The 15,709-nt window shown below is 47.0% G+C and overlaps 1 protein-coding gene and 1 long non-coding RNA gene across 3 annotated transcripts in view; one reads left to right on the forward strand and one right to left on the reverse strand.

Annotated features, from left to right (window-relative positions):
* Window positions 1-10,350, forward strand: part of LOC146857574 (uncharacterized) — a 200,483-nt gene extending 190,133 nt beyond the window's left edge. The window contains exons 2-3 of the long non-coding RNA XR_014979925.1: window positions 5,790-5,830; window positions 10,224-10,350. This is a non-coding gene — a long non-coding RNA (uncharacterized LOC146857574). The remainder of the gene's footprint in view (window positions 1-5,789; window positions 5,831-10,223) is intronic.
* Window positions 1-15,709, reverse strand: part of TRIM66 (tripartite motif containing 66) — a 743,368-nt gene that overhangs the window by 565,323 nt on the left and 162,336 nt on the right. The window lies entirely within an intron of this gene.

Raw genomic sequence — 15,709 nt, forward strand, 5'->3', positions numbered from 1 at the left:
ACCTAGGCCTTCAGGCCCATGCGGAGGACCTGGAGAACCGTTCTAGACATAATAACATTCGTATTCGCAATATCCCTGGTGGGGCAGAAGGTCAGAACATCGCAGAGTACATGGTGGGTCTGTTTAGGTCAATCCTGGGTGCCTCAGAAGAACTAGAGATTAAATTAGATTGTACACATCGGGTGGGCCCTGGAAGACCCTCTCCCGCACCTCCTCCATATATTTTAACTTGTGTGCATGATTTCCAATTGAAAGAGAGAATACTACAAAACACAGAGACTGCAACCCATGACAATACCAAGGGCATCGACCTCTCCTATTCCAGGATCTGGTAACATCCACCCTTCAAAAGAGAAGAGCTTTGCGGTCCTCACCATGCACCTTCGGGAAACCAAAATCCCATACTCGTGGGGACACCCGTTCCGCCTTATCTTCCGTCTAAATGGGAGGATCCAGCAAGTTTTCAGGATAAAGGACGCATGCCAACTTCTGAACATTTCGGATGACTCGGAGTCAGGCCCACCTTCGCCTATGGGATCCAGCACTAGTAGGGGGGCAAATGCTTGGAAGACAGTGGGAATGCACCCCCAGAAATCACGTCCCGACCCAGATACAATAGCGAAAGAAAGTATCTAGTAAACTTCTCAGGAAGATAGGAACTAAACAAGCTGAGCTAAAAGGACGGTTTCTAGAGTACACATTCTCTATTGGTTCACATGCACTCACTATAGGGACCGTTTATGACCCTAATGAAGGCCAAGAGGAATATCTGTTGAAAGTAGTGCAAGAAATAAGCGCTTCCCAGGATAGGGCGATTCTCGTGGGAGGTGACCTGAATATAGTTTTTAAAGGCGCCCTGGATAGATCAGCCCCGAGACAGGGGCAATCAGGGGCGCTTTCCGAGGAGGGAAAGTGGATGTTTGCGGATGCAGGTCTTGTAGATATGTGGAGGGAGTAGCACCCTATCTCAAGAGAATATTCTTTCTACCCACACTCCCACAAAACATATGCACAAATTGATTATTTCTTAGGCATGGCAAGTCTAACACCTCTTGTCAAGCAAATACATATTCAACCACAAACCCTGTCAGACCATTCTGCGGTCACACTCTAACTGCTGCTGGGCCCTATCGCTCCCCGTTCTTGCGCCTGCAAGACATGCTGCTGCATAGACCAGAGGTGGTTAAACAAATCTCAAAAGCTCTGCAAGATTACTTGGCAGTAAACGATAATCCTGAGACCCAAATAGCGACTCTCTGGGATACCTTGAAGGCTGTGGTAAGGGGGAACTCATCGCAATCACAGCCTCAGATAACAAGATACGTAGGGAAAAGAAAGAGCAATTGACACAACAGACACAGGAGCTTGAGCGCATACACCAGAGGACAGGGGCACCGTGAGTCTGGAGACAATTGGAAGCAATGCATAACCAGTTAGCAGCGCTTGACCTTGATAGAGCAGAATATCTGGCACTTCGACTCATAATGTTTACACGGGAGGAGATAGAGCAGGGAGACTGTTAGCTCACAGGCTACAGATACAAAGGCAGTCATCTACTATTGATTACGTAATGCCCCAACTGGGGAGGAGGTGTTTACTGATCATGACATTGCCGACACCTTTCAACAATTCTATGCAGAACCATATATAGCGCACAAGATCTTTCTCCACAGGCCCAGTATCTCCAGGGTGTCCCCACTTCTACAATTACCTCTGACCAAACAAGGAGATGGAAGCACCGATCAGACTTGAGGAGGTAATTTCTGCTATTGCCAAGCTTGAACCATTAAAATCCCCAGGGCTAGACAGCTTCTCAGCAGAATTTTATAAAACCTTCTGTCCCATTCTAGCCACCATCCTCACTAGAGTATATAATGCTGTTGGCACATCATCTAATCTTCCTCACTCGATGCTGGGAACATCTGTGAGTGTGATCCTCAAAGCCGGGAAAGACAAAAAGCAATTTGCTTCATACAGGCCCATCTCCCTCCTTAATATTGATTTTAAGCTGATCACGGGGGTCCTCGTGTCGAGACTATCACCGCTACTGGCTGGCCGATTGACCCGGATCAAGCAGGTTTTGTACCTGGTCACCAATGCACAGATAACACCATACGCCATATAATTGACAAGGCACAGCACTCTGATACGGAATGCTTGATTCTGTCAATGGACGCAGAGAAAGCGTTCGACAGAGTAAATTGGAGGTACTTAAAGGCCACACTGCAACATTTCGGATTCCCAGAGAGATTCATTGCATGGGTCTTCAGTGGATACACTGAACCTGTGGCCACAATCCGAATAAACGGACGCACTTCACCCCCCTGTTTCCCATACAGAGAGGGACCCACCAAGATTGCCCCCTCTTCCCATTGCTTTTTGTCTTATACATGGAGCCAATGACTCAACGCATTAGAGACAATCCGCTTATCTCAGGTATTCGCTTTGGGGGGGATACACACAAAATCAGTCTATATGCAGACGACGTAATAGTGACACTGGAGAATACCCAGATATCAATCCCAGCAGTACTGTCGGAACTAGAACACTTTTCCCGAGTTTCAGGATTTAAAATAAATATAAATAAATCGCAGGCTCTCAATCTTACCCTAAAATCCCCCACATATAGGGGAATATTATCAAGCCAGGCGATAAACTTATCGCCGCTTAAGTGGCAGAAAACTGCCGCTAAAACGGCGATAATGGGCTTGATAATATGCTCTTTGGAATTCCAATTGAAGCCCACGTTAAATGTGAAGGACGTCTAACATGGGCTTCAATTGGAATTCCATAGAGCATATTATCAAGCCTATTATCGCCGCTTTAGCAGCAGTTTTCTGCCGCTAAAGCGGCGATAATTTTATCGCCTGGCTTGATAATATGCCCCTTAGTTTTTTAAACGACACACTTCCCATACAGTGGGCTACAGTGGCTATTCCCTATCTGGGAATACAACTACAAGATACTATCACACTAAATTACTCTGCCTTGTTTCGCCAAGTCGGAGAAGATTTACACCGCTGGAGACCACATACATTGTCCTGGCTCGGTCGAACAGCATCCATAAAATGACTATTCTGCCAAAGTTTCTATTTTTATTCCAGACCCTCCGGTTAGAACCACCCAAAGGCATGTTGCATACGCTACAGAAAGAGTTAGAATCCTTCATCTGGGCAGGCAAGAGACCTAGAATGCAACGTGATTTGAGTTACAGACCTTCCGGGGAAGGGGGTTTAGGAGTCCCAAATCTGCAGGATTATTATTGGGCGACCCAGATTAAGACATTTGCGGAGTGGTAGCGCCCAGAGTCTGAAAACACTGGCTTTTTATAGATAGAGCTTTAGCTGGGCGACCACTTTGGCAAATACCTTTCTTAGCAAATACATCCAGACTTAGGAATCTTTACTGCTCGTGCGTAACGAGAGTTTCTCTTCAGGCCTCGGACAGAATAGCAGAGAAAAAAATCTCACTTCCTTTCTGTCTCCATTAACACCCATTGTAGATAATATCTCCTTTTCCCCGGGAATGGACGTAAAGGCCTTTACGCGGTGGACTGAAGAGGGGAGTAGATCTATCGGGCACCTCTCTGATGAGTCAGGCCCACTCTCATTCGATGATCTTCACAGTCAGCAGGGTCTCCCCGAATCAGAACGCAATCACTATCAACAGGTAAGGCACTGGGTTATGCATCTGACCATCCGCTCATTGGCGCAGCGCCAACTCACTGCTTTTGAAAAATGGTTACTTTCTAAGACAGAGGCACACAACTCATGTCACAGTTATATGGCTTAATTAGACAAGCCCCAACACCCCATATGACACAGTCAGAAAAGATGGGATCTAGAATTAGAACGGGCCCTCACACAGAAGGAATGAGAGGAAATTTACTACAGGGCAAAGCACACTGCACACAACATGGCTAGCGTTGAAACAGCCACCAACTTAGCATCATACTGGCACTACACGCCTGTTCGTCTTCACAAATACAACCCATCAAAAGACCCTTCATGTTCTCGAGGGTGTGGTATGCAGGGCACCTTGACTCACATACTATGGGATTGTCCTCAGCTGAAGCCCTACTGGGCACAGATACTACGTGACATAGATAATACATTTTGACAACAAACTACCCCGGATCCCAGCATATATCATTTTGGGGTTACCAAACGCCCTCACGTTCCCTCTCAAATCACAAAAGGGCCGACAAATTGCACTAGCTTTGGGGGCGTCGCATCAAAATATTTTCTCACACTGGGGATCCAATCGCTTACCTAGTTATACTGGCTGGCTTTATTGCATGTGGTACACTTTGGGTATGGAAAGGATCTCCCTTTCGCTGGCTGACAAAAGTGCCTCTTTCCCAGCATTGTGGGAACCCTTTCTATCACTGTTATCTTCTGAGTTCAACGAAACTACATTCCCCAAATATTTGAGGTTGTTGCGCCTCACTAGACAGATGCCTTACGGCACTCATGGCGCTACATCATAAGTATGGATATGCTCAGTGGTTGGGATGGGTAGTGGGAGGATAGGGGGGAAGAGGAAGGAGTCTTTTTTGGGCGCGGGGTGCTGATGTTGGGGTTGTTAATCATTGTCCCTGTAGCTGCCCTCGCATTGTGAAGGGTCAAGATGCACTGTTGATATAATGCTGTTTATTTGAGGTATGTGTAAAACTCAATAAAGAAACTTTAAACATAATATAAATATGGAGGAAGCAATTACTACTGGTAATAAGTATTAAATAATTGTGCCATATATTAAAACTGTACTTTATATATAATATAAAACAGTTAATAGTATAATTCTATATAATTATCAATTGGTTTCCAAAACAAAGCGTAATTGGATGTATTATGAACAACACCCAACATAGTCAAATCAGCTCCCTTTCTGGTAAAACGTATCTAAGACCACCAAGCATGTACTGATAATAATGAAGCATCTTTCCAATTGGTAGTCATTGATTTGAGAGCAGCAGATATTAAGAAGTAAAAGAGCTTATTATCTAAATCTGACAGCTTTGTTGAGAGTAATACCGATTTACAAATCAACAAATTATATGAAGGTTTATCTGAAAAAAAATGTTTTTTAAATATCATCCCAAACCTCATTCCAAAACTTAAAGACAATATTACATTAAAAAACCATATGCTTATGTGAACCTGGAGCCAAATGACAGTGCCAACAAGTGGGAGAATTTAGTAGTTTTGCCTTAAACATTTTTAACGGAGTCCATAAACAATTAAATAATATGAAAGAATGAATTTGATATAAGGACACTGATAACCATCCAGAGATACTGTTCATCCAAATTTTCTTCCATAAGTCTTGAGAAAAAGAAAGAGTGACTTCATTATTCCAAAAGGAAGAGTTAAAATGAATGTTATTCTTATCAAAATTATTAAATTTTTGATAAAACATTGACACAGCATGAGATGAAGAAGCAATTGCTTGAATATATGTTTCTAAACCAGACACACTTTCCATTGGAAAATTGTTAGGAAATGAATCCATAATAGAATTACATAAAAATTTGCATTTAGGAATATCTGAGTGCGGCAAGAGAAACTTCTGCTGCGGTTCTTCAAAAGATAAGAAAGAGTTATTATGATATATATCTTTTAAGTAAAAGATACCTGCATTTATCCAAGTCTGCCAAAATTGTATGTTTCCATTAAGCTTTATAACAGGACTATACCATAAGGATCTATTTAAGATGTGAGAAATAGGTGTTTGAAATCGAGAATCTACATCCTGTAATATTAATTTTGTCAATTTCAATATTGTAGATCTTCGTCATAAAGAATTAGAAGCAGACATAGAAAGTAAAGTAAGTAACGGAAAAGGTGATATCATACTTTTTTTTAATGTGAAGCCATGAGTGAGCATTATTAAAATCTGTGTTGGTGAACCAAAAGGTGCTTTGTTTTAAAATAAACTCTTTATGACAATTTAAAAAAATTGGCAAACCAAAACCACAATTACATTTTGAAATTTTCAATATTTTGTAACATATACGAGGTACTTTATTATTCCAAATGAATTTGGAGATTAGCATTTTTGAAGATTTATAAAAACGTAAGTGGAAGTTGGGTAGGTATCATGGATAATAGCTAAAATATTTTTGCTGCAATAACCATTTTAATAGAATAAACTTTTCCCCACCAAGATAAATGTAAAACAGATCACTGATGAATATTGTCTTTAATAGTAATAAGAATAGATTCACAGTTCCAAGTAACTGATTGTTTAATGGTGGGGGCGAAAAGGATCCCAAGATATTCAAGTTTTTGTTTTTGCCTTATTATTTCATTGTTTGGAAGAAAATCAGGGGTACAGTGCATATTTAAGGGAACAAATTCTGTCTTATTTCTGTTTAAAGTGTAACCTGTAATTTGATAATATAGCTGAACCATCTTTAATAGGGGTGGAATATAGGAATCAGGATTACTATTATATAACAATACATCAATGATTGCAAGACTCGCCTCAAGTCTAAACCCCACACGTCAAATCAACAAATGCTTAGACTGTTTCTGTTGAATTGCAGGTCTCTTTCAAGACACTGCACAGAGCTTTCTCTGTTAATCGACGAACAAAAACCTCTCTTTTTAACTGAGACATGGCTAACCCCTCACTCCGATCCTGAGTTGGTTCAAATCCTGGGGCAGGAATACCAAATCATAAGACAGGACCGGGAAGGTGAAAGAGGGGGTGGTTTAGCCATCATCTTCAGAGACTGTTTTACCTGTCACTGCACCCCCAACCCTTTTCCGGAATGCGAAAGCATGTCGTTCACCCTGGAATTCTCCCCCAATATAAGTTTCTCCGGAGCACTTATATACCGCCCACCAGGCACCCCCAAACAGTTGTACGAATCTCTGCCCCCGTTAGTTGCCGATTTGGCCCTATCACCCTCTAACTTCACGTTATTGGGTGATCTCAATATACATTTTGATGACCCCAATAACTCCATTGCCAATAAACTAAGCGGGGACCTATCCGCTCTGCAGCTGTTCCAGCTGGTCTCATCTCCTAGGCACGTGAAAGGCCACTTGCTGGATCCTGTTTTCAGCAACTGCCCACATTTAAAGGCCTGTCCCCCTATAACGTTTCCTTGGACAGACCATGCTCTAGTCCCGTTGCTTTGGACAACTGAAAAATCTACATCCCCTATACCTACTGTCCAAGAAACCCGAAACTGGTCTAAAACACCGCTGGCCCAGTGGACCCTGGAACTGCAAAAAACGATTCCCCTAGTCGGTCAGACCCCCTCACAGGCCAACGAATCCTTCAATGATTGGATACAGAACTCTCTCAACACCACGTTCCCCCTGAAGAAAACAGTTTTCAAAAGATCCAGAATCTCAGCTCCCTGGTACTCCACTGAACTACGGGAGAAAAAGCGCTTTTGCAAGAGACTGGAACGCAAATGGCGACTGGAATATGCGGAAGCGGACAAAACTATCTATAGAGACGCCATCAGGACATACAAAAAAGACATAAAAAGTGCGCAATCTTTATACTATTCAAACCAGATCGCAGAGGCCAACTCCAGCTCGAAAGAGATCTACAAAATAGTAAAAAGCCTCACCACCCTCCCCATACCCCCTCCTACAACTGAGAATCCTCAGCTCCGTTGCGAAGATTTGTCCAACTTTTTTTCCCAGAAAATCAATCTTATTTACTCTTCCTTTCCATCCACAGAACAGACTGCTCTGACTAAAGCAGCTCCATGTCCCCCTCAAGAACATACATCCAACCACCCTTCAGTGCTGGCGGAATTCCCCCAGTTACAGGTGGATCTCCTCACCTCCCTCATGCACCAAGTGAAGTCAGGCTCCCCCAGAGACCCAGCACCCCCACATGTCCTAGTCTCTGCCATTCAAACCATTCTTCCCACACTGCTCAGAGTACTTAATACCTCGATTTCTACCAGCACAGTACCAGTAAAGTGGAAGCAGGCCATGGTAAGGGCTCTGGTCAAAAAACCTAACCTTGACACCAAGAACCTCAACAACTTCCGCCCGATCTCCTTGTTGCCTTGGGCAGCCAAAATCTTGGAGAAACACATAAACAGCATATTAACAACTTTTCTCGAGCAACACCATCTGCTCGATCCCTCCCAGACTAGTTTTCGCCCCAAGCATGGGACTGAGACGGCATTGCTGGCAGTCACAGAGGAGTCCAGGAGAATCTTAGATCGGGGAGGATCGGTGGCAATCATCCTCCTCGATCTGAGCGCGGCGTTTGATACCGTGAACCACGGTATCCTCCTGCAGCGCCTCCTGGACACCGGAATATATGACAAAGCTCTGGAGTGGTTCAGGTCCTACCTGAGTGACAGATCTTTCCAGGTGTATGAAGGTAATGTCACCTCCTCCAGCAAGCCTCTGAGGTGTGGAGTCCCGCAGGGATCATCGTTAAGCCCGACGTTATTTAACGTCTACATGAGGCCACTGGCTGAGATCGTCCGCCCATATGGTATTAAGATCGTTACCTACGCGGACGATACCCAGCTGGTGGTCTCCCTGGCACAGGCAGGCGGACCCTCAGCTAATGTAGATCTCGCTGGCTGTATGGAGATGGTCAAGAGCTGGATGACCAAGTCTTGTCTCAAACTTAATGGAGACAAGACTGAGCTCATGCTCCTAGGTCATACCGTACCATCTACCATAGACACTCTCTGGCCTCCTAGCTTAGGTCCTGCCCCTGTTCCCAAAGACGCCATCAAGAGCTTGGGTGTCTGGCTTGACAGGTCCCTGTCTTTCGATCAACAGGTAACAAAACTTTCTGCCACTTGCTTCGGCATCCTGAGAGTTATCAGGAAGATCTTGCCTCTTCTCCCCTTTGAAGCAAGAAAAACCGTGGTTCTGGGCCTGATTCAATCGCGGCTGGACTATGGAAATGCCTTGTATCTTGGAGCTCCTGACTTCACCTTGCGCAAACTGCAACTAATACAGAACTGCGCCGCCAGAACACTTTTACAAATCCCCCGCAGATCATCAGCAAAACCCGGACTGAGGACACTGCACTGGCTCCCTATAAAGGAAAGAGTAAACTTTAAATCACTCTGCATTGCTCACCAGACCTTCTGGTCTCTAGGCCCGGCAATCAATCTCCCTCTCATCACACCCTATCTCCCCACAAGACAGTTGCGCTCCATCTCTGCAAATCTAGCTATTGTGCCGCCAATAAAGAAATCAAGGTCTGGAGGCCGCTCCTTCTCTTACAATGTAGCTAAGAGGTGGAACGCTCTGCCCCAGCATCTTAGATCTAATCCTGATATTCTCTCCTTCCGCAAACAGCTGAAAACGCTCCTGTTTACTACATAACTGTGGAGCTGAATCTGCCTCTTCCTAACTCAAACCTCAGCTGGTATGCTTAGCGCTTGGACGCCTCAGGGCAGCTACGTGCGCTCTATAAATCTGAGTTCATTCATTCATTCATTCATCATCAGCATAAGCGGAAGTCTTTATAGTAACCTCATGAATAGTAATACCGTTTATTTCTGTGGAGTGTCTGATGGAAATTAGTAAAGGTTCAATGGCAAGGAGAAAAAGAAAAAGTGATAAGGGGCAACCTTGGCGGGTGCCTCTAAGAGGGGAAAATGTATTATTGACCATCAATAAAAAGTGTAGCAGAATGGCCAGAATAAAGGGCTGAAATCATCCGATTAAAGGAACAGATAAAATACTAAATAGATACTGACAATGTACTTTGTCAAACACTTTTTCAGCATCTAATGCCAGGACACCAGCAGTAAGGGGTAAAGATGACACAGCTTCAGTTGCATGATATATTAACCTAGTATTGTTCACTGAATGTCTTTTTTCATTGATCAAGTTTGATCAATGTGAACAATGGTGTCAAGAACAGCAGTCAATCTGGTCGCCAGAATTTACGCATAAAGTTTACAGTCTTGACTAATTAAGGAAATGGGGCGGTAGTTTGATACAATAGTGGGATCTTTATTAGGTTTTGAAAGAAATATGATCAAAGCTTCAGTAAAGGATCCTGAAGTAGATCCTTATAAATTAAAGTGAGTAAATGAGGCATGAGATAAGGATAAAATGCTTTATAAAATTAAGCAGGTAAACCACTGTGAAGGGCGGTATGGAGGGGGAGGTGGTTCTCTTATGATACAAACACAGGAACTCACTAATGAGGTGAAGTATCGGGCTTTATTGGTTCCACAACGCCTTTCTTGTCTTTTACTGTAGTGTTCTGGACGATGTATGGTTCTCGAGGTGTCGAAGTCCGGATCAAGGACTCCTCCGTATAGACCTTCTCTCCGTCCGGCTCCGCCATAGGGACCGTCTCCTCGTCCGTCCGTGACCCAGGGAAGAGATACACAGGGACACAATGGTAAGTAGGGTTGCAGGGACCGAGGGCGCTTTGAGGGGGGGAGGATTGTGAGGGATCACCGGGACTACCACCAACTGCCGTGACTCATGTAACCCACACGAGATAAGGAGGTGTTCCTACTCACAGAAGGCTGGAGGGGGGGTGAGTGTAGTTGACCCAAAGAAAAAGAACCCCCAACACTCAGGCTCCCCGTATTCTCGTGACCTCCCACGTCCTATTCAACCCGTCCCTCCCCGTGCTCGTGAAAGGCTCAAGATACGATCACGTACCTTTCCCAGCCACGCTCCTCCAGGAACGTGGCGGGGCGAGTAGCGTATCCGTTGGCCTCCTGGCTCCGTCGGCGCTGTCTCTCGGACTCCGCACTCTCCTTCAGTCGTCTCTCGTCCTCCACTGCTTCCTCGCTCCTGCTCCGTCTCCTTCGCTCGGCTCTCCTTACTTCCTCCGGCTTTCGCGTTCTCCTCTTCTTCCGGGTTCCTCTTATGAGGGCTCGGGGTCTCTGATTGGACGGCGGCTTCTGACGTGCAGACTGTCGACTCCTCCCCAAGGGATTCACTGGTGGAGTTAAAGGGCCCGTACGAGTCGTGTGGCCAGGGCGGAAAGGAACAATCAGGAATCCCTTCGGCTCGTTTGTCCGTAGCAGTGCCCCCAGTAGTGCCCCCGTGACAATTCCCTCCCCCTGGTGTGCCCCGATCGGGGGAACAAGGGAACCGGGAAAGAAAGTCAGCATTACCCTGGTTAACCCCTTTCCGATGTCGGATGTCTATCTGATAGGGTTGGAGGGCAAGGAACCAGCGGAGGATCATGTCATTGTAACCATGATTCCTTTGTAGCCAGGTGAGGGGAGCATGGTCCGTGTAAAGGACAAAGGATCTGCCTTCCAAATAATACCGGAGTTTCTCAACCCCCCACTTGACCGCAAGGCACTCCTTTTCTATAGTGGAGTAAGCCTGCTCCCTAGGAAACAACTTCCTACTGAGGAAAAGAAGGGGGCGTTCGTGACCGTCGGGGTCTTGTTGAGAGAGAACCGCCCCGATCCCAATACCTGAGGCGTCTGTCTGCAGGATAAAGGTTTTGCTGAAGTCCGGGGTCACTAGTACAGGGGAGGTAGTTATAGCATCTTTCAGGGCTTGAAACGCAGAGGCTTCTTGAGCAGAAGGGGCGTGTAGCCTGGGTGAGGTGTGTGTTTTTCGTAGAAGGTCAGTGAGGGGGCCCGCTATGGTAGCGAACTGGGCTATGAACCTTCTATAATACCCCACTAACCCTAAGAACGCCCTTAAGTCTCTTTTGGTCTTTGGATAAGGAACGGACTGTATGGCGGCCACTTTCTCGGTTTGGGGAGCTATGTGTCCCTCCCCCAAGAGATACCCCAAATACCTCACTTTCTGAAAGGCCACTCGGGTTTTCTTGGCGTTGATGTGTAACCCGGATTGACGAAGGTTGTTCAGTACGTTCCCTAAGTGCCCTAGGTGCTCCTCCCAGGTCTTGCTATAGACTACGATGTCATCTAAATAAGCCCCTGAATATGATAAGTGAGGGGCCAGGAGCACATCCATAGCTCGCTGAAAGGTCGCTGGGGCCCCATGCAACCCAAAGGGAAGGACTGTGAAGTGATAGTGGCCGGAAGGGGTGGAGAACGCTGTTTTTTCCTGATCTGCGGGGGCCAAAGGGATCTGCCAGTAACCTTTGGTGAGGTCGATGGTGGTAATGTATCGGGCCTCACCAAAGCGTTCTATGAGTTCATCCACCCGGGGAAGAGGATAGGCATCTTGCTTGGATACCTTGTTCACAGCACGGAAGTCTATACAAAACCGGATGCTGCCATCCGGTTTGGGTACCAGCACCACGGGGGAACACCAATTACTGTGTGAGGGCACGATAACCCCCGATCCCAACATCCTGGAGACTTCCTCTTGAAAGGCGACTCGTCGAGCCTCAGGGATCCGGTAAGGCTTTTGTTTCACCACAACCCCCGGGGGAGTGGAGATGGAATGCTCGGCTAGTTGGGTCCTGCCTGGTTGATCAGAAAATACGTCTGAGAAGTCCATAAGCAGTGACCGTATCTCTCTGGTTTGTGTGGCGGTGAGGTCAGGATTGACAGGGGTCTCTAGAGCAGTATGAGAGGGAGATGTGATTATGGAGACCGCATGAACCCCGGAAGGAGGGGGTCCCAACCACTTCTTCAGTAAGTTAATGTGGAACATCTGGGTCCTCTTTCCTTTCAGCTGCAGAATATATATTGTTTTCCCTATCTTTCTTGTGATCTTGAAAGGCCCCTGCCATTCTTTTTTTAACTTGTGGGTGGAGGAGGGTAAAAGTATCAGTGCCTAGTCGCCTACATCTAACTCCCTCCACTTCGTACCTCGGTCATAGAATGTTTTCTGTTTGACCTGTGCCGCCGACAACTCTGTGTGGGCCAAGGTTCGCAATTTATTGAGGCGGTTTTGTAACTGTTGTGTATAATCCAGTAAGGATTCGGCCTCTTGTAACCCCTCCCGTTCCCAACTGTCCTTGGTAATCTCGAGTAATGTTCGGGGTTTACGCCCGAACAATAACTCAAAGGAGGAAGTCCCTAAACTGGATTGTTTCCGACTACGGAGTACAAAGAGGGCCAAGGGGAGCAACTGGTCTCAGTGCCGTCCGTCCCCAGACAGAAGCTTCTTCAAGGTAAGCTTAAGACTACCATTGTATCGTTCGACTAGTCCATCTGTCTGGGGGTGATACACAGAGGTGGTGATATGTTTAATGTGCAACTGGTCACAGACCTGCCTCATTAACCGGGACACGAATGGGGTACCTTGATCAGTGATGATCTCTCGCGGAAACCCCATGCGGGAGAAGACTTCCACGAGACGTTGTGCGATGGCACTGGAAGTTGCGGCACGAAGTGGGAATGCCTCTGGGTACCTGGTGGCATAGTCAATCAACACCAGTGCATACTGGTGACCCTTAGCAGACTTGGGCAGGGGTCCTATTAGGTCCATACCTAGGCGATCGAATGGGGTCCCAATGATGGGTAAGGGATTTAAGGGAACTGGAGGGGGAACATAGGGATTGCGTCTCTGGCAGATTTGGCACTCCTAGCAATATTTCTGTATTTGAGCGTACACCCCCGGCCAAAAGAAATGTTGTAGAATGGCCTGACCAGTTTTTTCTGCTCCGCAATGCCCTGCTAAAAGATGAGCGTGGGCAAAAAAGAGAATTTGGTCTCTGAATCCAGCGGGAACCAACAGTTGGGGAACAGCGTCGGGTTTCGCTAGACGGTGGAGGAGTCCGTTTCGTTCTGTGAATGAAGGATAGGTACGACTCCCAGCATCTGATTGATCTCGCGCTTTCTGCCAAGCATGTGTGAGACTGGCATCGTTTAACTGGGCCAGCCGAAAGTGATTGTCTCTAGCCCAGGGTTCAGGGGTGAGACACACGTTATATTTAGTGGGGTTTATCGCAGCTTGTAAGAGGGGGTAAAGGACGGAGTGTCAATCCCTATAATTAGTAACTCGGGGAGATCATCCACCACCCCCACCACTACGTCTGACTGTATACGATTGTCGATCCCTAGGGTGATCCTAGCCAATGGGTACTCCCTTACGTCCCCATGTATGCATCGAATGTGTACTGTCTTCCCTGGTATTAGCCAAGAAGGAGCTATCAGTTCCCGCTTTATGACAGAGTGCCTGCATCCCGAGTCAAGAAGAGCCCTTACCCTCCTGCCATTAAGAGTCACACTTACATAGAATATGGGGCCTGTCTCCTGGGCAAATAGGACAGAGCGGGGTGCATAGCTGATGTCCATGGGTTCGTCGTCCTTCTCCCTTTTCTTACGACAGAACCGTGCTATATGGCCCCACTCTCCACAGTCATAACACTGGGGGGAGGTGAAAGTGGGGTTCTCGGATCGGGGGAGACGGGGTCGGTTTCCCTCTGGAGGGGGTCGTGGGGTCTTCCTTTCAAGTTTCGCCGGAATTGGGGGACGGACGTGTTTCTCTGATTCTTTAAGGGGTGGTCGACCCTGGGCCCTGGAGTAAGCAGTCGCCATTTCAATAGCCTGTTCTAAGGTCAGACCGGCGTGTTGTTTTAACCACCGTTGAGTGGCATATGGGAGTGCCTCCAGGAATTGTTCCAAATAAATTTTATTCATGACCTCGTTCATATTGCCCTCATGAGGTTTGAGCCAGAGATCAGCGGCTCCCTTTAACTTGAAGAACAAGGTTTTTGGCAGATCACCCGTGGCTCCTCGCTCTTGTCTGAACTTCAGGCGGTGTGTCTCGTCGTCCACACCCAAGCGATCTAGCACATATTGTTTCACCGCTGTATAGGTGGATGTCCCATCTTGGTTAATTGTCTGGTAGGCTGCTTGGGCTTCTCCAGTTAGGAGGGGCGCGAGATAAAAGGGCCACCGTTCAGCCGGCCAGGCACTGGCCCTCGCGGCTCTTTCAAAATTCAAGAAGAATGTCAAGGGGTCATCTCCAGGTACGTATTTCTGGAGAGGGACTACGGTTCCAGGGGGGTTGCTCGCTCTTCCCTGTCCCAGCGCGATCAGGAGTTGGGCATGTCCCTCTGCTAGTTTTATTAGACTGTCTGCTTGGTTTTGTATCGCTGATGTAAAGACGGCACGATCCGCCTCCGCCTGACTGGAGGATTTTTCTACTGCCCACTCGAGTTTCGCCTGGCCCTCCTTCATGTGGTGGATGATGGCCTCCATCCTGTTTCGGATGCTGATTCCACAAGGCTCCTATCTGGCTCGCCACTTGTGAAGGGCGGTATGGAGGGGGAGGTGGTTCTCTTATGATACAAACACAGGAACTCACTAATGAGGTGAAGTATCGGGCTTTATTGGTTCAACAACGCCTTTCTTGTCTTTTACTGTAGTGTTCTGGACGATGTATGGTTCTCGAGGTGTCGAAGTCCGGATCAAGGGCTCCTCCGTATAGACCTTCTCTCCGTCCGGCTCCGCCGTAGGGACCGTCTCCTCGTCCGTCCGTGACCCAGGGAAGAGATACACAGGGACACAATGGTAAGTAGGGTTGCAGGGACTGAGGGCGCTTTGAGGGGGGGAGGATTGTGAGGGATCACCGGGACTACCACCAACTGCCGTGACTCATGTAACCCACACGAGATAAGGAGGTGTTCCTAGGCACAGAAGGCTGGAGGGGGGGTGAGTGTAGTTGACCCAAAGAAAAAGAACCCCCAACACTCAGGCTCCCCGTATTCTCGTGACCTCCCACGTCCTATTCAACCCGTCCCTCCCCGTGCTCGTGAAAGGCTCAAGATACGATCACGTACCTTTCCCAGCCACGCTCCTCCAGGAACGTGGCTGGGCGAGTAGCGTATCCGTTGGCCTCCT

The sequence above is a fragment of the Triturus cristatus genome, chromosome 3_2, assembly GCF_964204655.1.
Source record: "Triturus cristatus chromosome 3_2, aTriCri1.1, whole genome shotgun sequence".
Lineage (NCBI taxonomy): Eukaryota > Metazoa > Chordata > Amphibia > Caudata > Salamandridae > Triturus > Triturus cristatus.